Here is a 6,705-nt window from a genome sequence, read left to right as displayed (position 1 = left end):
GCGATTTTCTGAAATCGCAAGGTATGCTGGAACATCTGGTGAGCTGGGTTCAGGTTGCTGAGAGGCGCTTTGAAACCGGCTCTCTAGACATAAGGCTGCTTGACAGGAAGTCAGGTTGCATTTCAACTGTAGATACTTGGACAACTCTTGCTGAAGAGGATCGAACAAACTGTGTTCTTTTGGATGTACTTCTGTATTTACAACTTTCCTGGATATACACTTCACATTGTTGCACTAAACGGAAAGCTTCGCTTTTGATGGTGAGAGAATGGCAGGGTGAGTAGACTTTTGGTCGTACGGTTGATGTGCGCGGTATTGTGATTTCTGAAGATAGTGTGACTTTGCATGTCTTCCATACAGGCTATGAAATGTTCAAATTTGGGGCTTTCAGGAAACCTGGCTAGTCAGGCACCCAGCCACTTAGCCAAGCCGCTCTATCATATGATGAAGTCTATGTAGTTAATAGTTTACTTATTCGGAAGCCTGCCAGGTGGATGGCAATTCTCTAACCCCTACAATAGCTCGATGATCACACTCTCCTTGCAGTATCAGAATCCCGTTTCAAATGGACCATAGGTATAGGGCTCTCACAGTTCATCCCGAGTTACTCATACCTTTCCATGAACAATTTCATTGCCTTTCTCCTTGTTGGACTTCAATTGCTGACCTAGGATACCTGCAGTCACCTATTAACAGAATTAGAGCATTGTATAGGTTAGTTTAGCTACAAAGGCTAGCCGGTCTAAAACGCGCTGCTTTTGAAGCATGTACTAGTGACGAATTTGTTGGGAAGTATCAGGTTTACGTAAAGGTAAGATTGCAGCCGCTATCAGCTTTGGTTATGGTCTTATCTCTTAACGCTGGTATGTCAGATCATGTCTCTTTTGTATAAGGTACTCCTTGCTCTGCGGCATTATTTTGTAAGTATTGGTATCAAATCAACGCTGCCACGATATTGTAGCGTTATTGTGGCGCGGTCAGGAAATCAATCGGTTGTAAAATAGGGACTTTGGTCTTCTGGCGGGCAACTTTGTGGAGTATTACGGCAGTCCGCAGGGCGCACTGGGTCAAAATTCAAGGTAGTGATAGGAACACCCCATAAGCGTAAACATATGTAATCTCGCGTAAAACGATTTTTGTTTTTATATATTTCTAGGTAGGTATTTACCCTTTTAGGAAATAAGGGTTTACTATATAGAACTATAGCCCCCTACGAGGCTTTATAATAATCCGTTAGAGGTTAGATCTTCCGGTTCCGGTTGATTAGGTATATAGTCTGTGCGCGCAAATCGATAAATAAATAGGAATTTAGTAAGGCTTAGAACTTCTTCCTTTTCCTTACGCTAAGCAGAGTTTAGGTATATAACCCTTACTATATAGAAATTTATAACGCTTTCTATACTATTTTATAAAGATTTAGTTTTTATCCTTTATTATACTTTTGTTTTTTTTTATCTTCTCTATTTTTGATTTTTTTTTCCGATTTTTTAAGCTTTTATATATTTCTATATAATCATTTACTAACTATTAGCTTTTATATAGATTTATATATCCCCGGGCGCTAGGCGTCGCCCTTGTTATATTACGTATAGTTTTCTAGCAAAGCTTTATAACATCTTATAATATCTTATAATATCTTATAATATCTTATAACATCTTTATAATCCCGAACGATACTCGATATTACTTTATACTACTATATATTATAGCTTAGGATATAAAGCTAGCTACTAAGCTTATGCTAGATAAGATCGGAGACATAAAGATTCCTACGGAGTTGCCTACTAAGCTACCTTCTATATATACTTATGCTCTCGGAACCGGCTACTACCTTACCTATATATATACTTTTATAATTCCTTTATAATATTATATTAATTTATTATAGATAGTATTCCTTATGCTAGTAATACTTTTATTAATAACATTCTAGATAATAAGGAAGCAGAGGTATAGTCTCCTTATACCCCTATATATACCTTACTTTTTTACTTATATATTATATAAGCTTATAACTTAATCGATATTTGCTTTATAGTTAAAAACGGAAGACGATAGAAAAAAGCGCTTAAGTATAAGTATATACAGAATGCTAACTCTTTCCTTATGCATATATACGGAAATGCGCGCGAGGGTAAAGACTAGTATAAGAACTATATCAAGGGTAATAGTCTATATAATACCTATATTATTCTAAACGGCTATGCTAGCTATGCTAACTATATATATAATTCCGGCGCTTCTAACTATAGCTTTAATAAGTTTCGTCTTAACCTATATATAACTAAATATAAATCTAATCTATTTTATATAGCCTTATCCCCTTCGAAGCAACCTACTATAGAGATTTATACTTCCGCCCCGAGTAGTAAGAAGTTATACATCTCCCGTACGGAGTATAACTTTCTTAACGCAGTCCGTAGTATTAAGCCTAAGCATATACGACTTATTAGAAATATATTAGTTTCTATTATAGACAAGCTTACTAATATTAAGTATAGTGTTACAGGAAAAGGCGCACGCCTAACCGTTGCGCTAAAAGGTGCCGTCTAGCTAGATGTTATCTAACTAGACGTTAACAGGCCTCATAGACCTATGTGCAGGTAGGAGACCTACATGCATAGTGGGGCTTTAGCCCCTACATATGCGTGCGCATAGAACTGTGACATATAGTATATTATCATATATATCTAGTACTATCTATATATCTTTACTAACTATAGTTATATATAGATAAGAACGAAAACATCGAGATTAAGCTTTATTACGACTAAGCAAGACCTTATAAAATCCTATATAACCGTATAACAACTAGAGATAACGTAAACATATATTTATATAATGCTATAAATACCTACTAAGGCGTATAGAATCGGGAATCTAGTATATAGAAACGATAGGTATACTTATAAGAATAAGAAGATAGATATAAGCGTTTTGTTACGACCCGTTAGATACACCTAACAGGACCCACTCGGTTGGGCGGTTATGACAGGACTTTGTATGCAGGGCCACGGGAACAAAAGGTAACCTCTCGGAACGGAAGAACTATAGAACGGAACAAGTCACGTGATGAATCATTCTAGGTCAGAATGATCCAAGAAGAGTTGGGGGCCAACGGATCATGTTCGATCAATATGATCTCCAACGACTACAGACAATACGTGTAGATAGACTCCTATATAGACCAGGACTTGAGTACCTGCTCAAGCCCTCTAGATAGTTCTTCAGCAATCAACTTGTGATTCATCCTCGAATGACTTTCAGCTTACCTCTCAGTATTGTGAATACTAAGAACCTCGTTACCATAGTGTAAGACTGATCACCTTACCCTAACCCTACGATCTACCAGAACGACCTCTACGAACCAGTGTTAGTCTCTTACTGCACCTTCTGTTAGCAGAACCCTACTGTCAGATAGCTGGCCGTAACACGTTTACGGTTAGTAACTTTAGTTTATAAGTCGGGTACTTCTATATAGAGTTTAGTACCCCTATATAGAAGCATAAGACTATCTATACTTTTGCGTTTTTAGGTTTTTTTTAAGATACCTAATTCGTATTTCTTTACTAATATCTATATTTTCCTATTCTCCTTTATAAATCTCTATATAGACTATTATAACACCTTACTATAGCTAGCCGGCTATATATCGACTTTACCCTTTTTTAATCTATTATTATTAAAAAGTTCTAGAATAGCTAGACTTATTCTAATATAATTATATATCTTTCCGAATTATTCTAAATTTAGGTTTCTCCGTTAATATTTAAACGTTTCTTATAAAGCTTAAACCTCTACTACGAAGTCTGTATAGAATTTTCTAACGCCTTACTATAACGTATCTTCTAGCTCTTCTTTAATTATAAGCTATCCGATTTAGATATTCTTTTATACTTACGGACGGAAGGCTTTATTATTACAGTTTTATAAACAGTCATCAAGGGTACGTAATATCTTACGTACTAGCTATACCCGTATAAGAGACGCTCTCGACAGCATCATTATTAGTAGACTAACTTAATAGAAGACTAACTACTTATACTTACGTTTATTAATTTATTGTTATTTATTACCTTATAACCGTTTATTTAACTTCTATACTATTCTATTTATATCTCTATTCTTATCACGGTTCCGACCTCTGCTTATTATAGCTACGTACTAGCAGGAAGAACTATAATAAGTAGTAGCATAACTTAATCTTGATTAATTTTTTCTCTCGATTTAACCGCGATATATCGCGGAGAATCTTGAAGGAAATACCTTATAAGCCTACTTACTTAAAATCATAACCTATACCTCGACGTAGCTAACGTAGACTTATACGATAAGTTATATAAATAACCCGAGGTTAAATAACAGTTATCGCAAGATAGCAAGACGTCTCCTACGATATTAGGAGATATATCCCGATAATCTTAAAATAATAAGAATTTCAGACTCCTTCTAAGTATATACGAGTATTATAGCGTTTATCGCATAGAATATAAATATTAGCCGAATCGACGTTAGATATAACGATAAAACCTAGACTTAGGCAACGTAACTCGAAGATAGCTAGAAGATAGAGAATTACGATTATAACAAGGTAGTAAATAATATCGCTAAGGCGATTATCTATGCTTAAGAACTCTAAGACTTCTAAGGATAATTCAGAGAACTAAGCTTAGAGAGTTAGATATTACGAAAGGTAAGTAACCTGTAAGAAATAACGAAACTACCAAACTAGCGCTAATAACGCTACTAACATAGCTTTAATAGTAAAAGTAATAACCTCCTAAGGCATTACTTAAGCATAGCTAATACGAAGGGAATTACGAAGACCCTTAAAAGCTATAGTTAATAGTATCGGATATAACTATAAGCTAACCTTAATAAACTTTTAATAAGCAGGATTATTAAATTAATAATAATATATAAAACCGCTATAAGCTAAGGTTATTCTTCTAAAAATAAAGGTATAAGTCATAAAGACCCTATCGGAGAGAATATAATTTATACTAAGCTAGGGATAGAATCCTTAATAGTAATATATACCCCCTAGCATAAGAAGATACCTTCCCCCTTAGGGGTAGATACTATACCTAATAGCAATAGGATTTCTATCCTTCTAGACTTTACTACCCCCTTAAATATAGTAATAGTTCGAAGTAATGCTAATAAACGCGTTCGGAAGGCTATTAGGCATAGTAACGCTAGGATCGGAACTACTAAACCTAGGGAGGAGATTCGCAGCTATAACAAATATTTAGTAACGATATAAAGTATTCTAGCCTAACGCCGATAGTAAGTATAGCAGGGAGCTTATATTCTACGACCGAGAGATATTATACTACCGAGATATAGACTTATAGCTTTTAGCAATCGAAGCTAAGATCGTTAATCCTTACGCTCGAGACGAGGTCTTTAGAGAATAGTAAAACCTACTTAGAAGCAAAGTACTTAGCTAGTAGGAATATTACCTCGGGCTTATAGAAAGGAACTAGTATAAGGCTTAGGGATAGTTCGGCTTGTAGAAGGGATTAAAAGCTTGCTTTAGGCTAACCTAGATAGAAGTAATCTAATAGGTAGTATCTAATAAGTTTACTATAGAAAAGATTAATAGTAATAAGGATATCTAATTATTTGCTTAAGACTGTTTTAAATATAGCAAAGCATAGTTAGGACTATTAACGCCTTAATAGTAATTACTTATAATATTTTATAATGCTTTAGACCTATCTTTATAACGATTTCTTTACGAACTAACGCTTAATAATACGGTTAAGAGCTATCTTAGACTTACTAAGGAAAAACGCAGAGTTATTTGAAGATACCTATAAACCCTAATCGAGGTTTTTTATATAACCGCCTTAGATAGTAAGGATAACGCTTTATAAGGAGAACTATACCTAGCCTAAAATAATAAGAACTAAGAGAAACGCGATTTTCCCTAGCTATAACGTAACTAGCCTTAATAATAATAAAAGAAAACATAACCTAACTAGAAATAATAAAACTAGAAAGACTATAAACCCTAGAACGCATAGTAGAAGTTTTTAAACTTAAGGCAATTCGCTTAGTATAACCGTCTAGGTTAACTATTTAATAACGCTAAGTTTGTATAGGAAGACGAATTAGATAAAGATATAATTAATTACCTCGTCGATTATAAGTATATCCTCGAAGACGTTATAAAAGTTCTAGTAGTATAATTATAAGAGGAAGAGGTAGCCTATATAGGATAGACTAGTAACGTTGCCTTCCGTACCTACAAGGCGACTACTCCTAAGGCAGAGATCCCTCCCCTATCTTTTTAAATATAAGAGGAAGTAACGGTAGTTACGACGGCATATCAAACAGAGCCTTAGACGGAGCCGCCTAGCGACTTCGCTAGAGTAGCTATAAAAAACTACGAAATTAGAAAGTTACCGAAGTTAGTACTAGGCTAAATTATCAACGCTTAAACGAAACCGAATAAGCATAGCATACCTTCGAAAAGAATATACTTTCGACTCTATATTAAAGCCGACGATAATAGCAAACTAGATAAGGTATATATCGATATAGGAGCCTTAACTATACTAGTTGAAAAGTCTTAGGTTATACGATTTACTTATAAATCGTCTTTTTAAGCGATCGAACTAAGGAAAATAAACGCTATAGATTTTACTTTCTAAGTTATAAAAGAAGTAATATTTAACTTCTACGTTCTTAGTAAAA

Source organism: Colletotrichum truncatum (assembly GCF_014235925.2).
Source record: "Colletotrichum truncatum strain CMES1059 chromosome Unknown Contig_0006, whole genome shotgun sequence".
Taxonomy (NCBI): Eukaryota; Fungi; Ascomycota; class Sordariomycetes; order Glomerellales; family Glomerellaceae; genus Colletotrichum; species Colletotrichum truncatum.
This window is presented reverse-complemented; position numbering follows the sequence as displayed.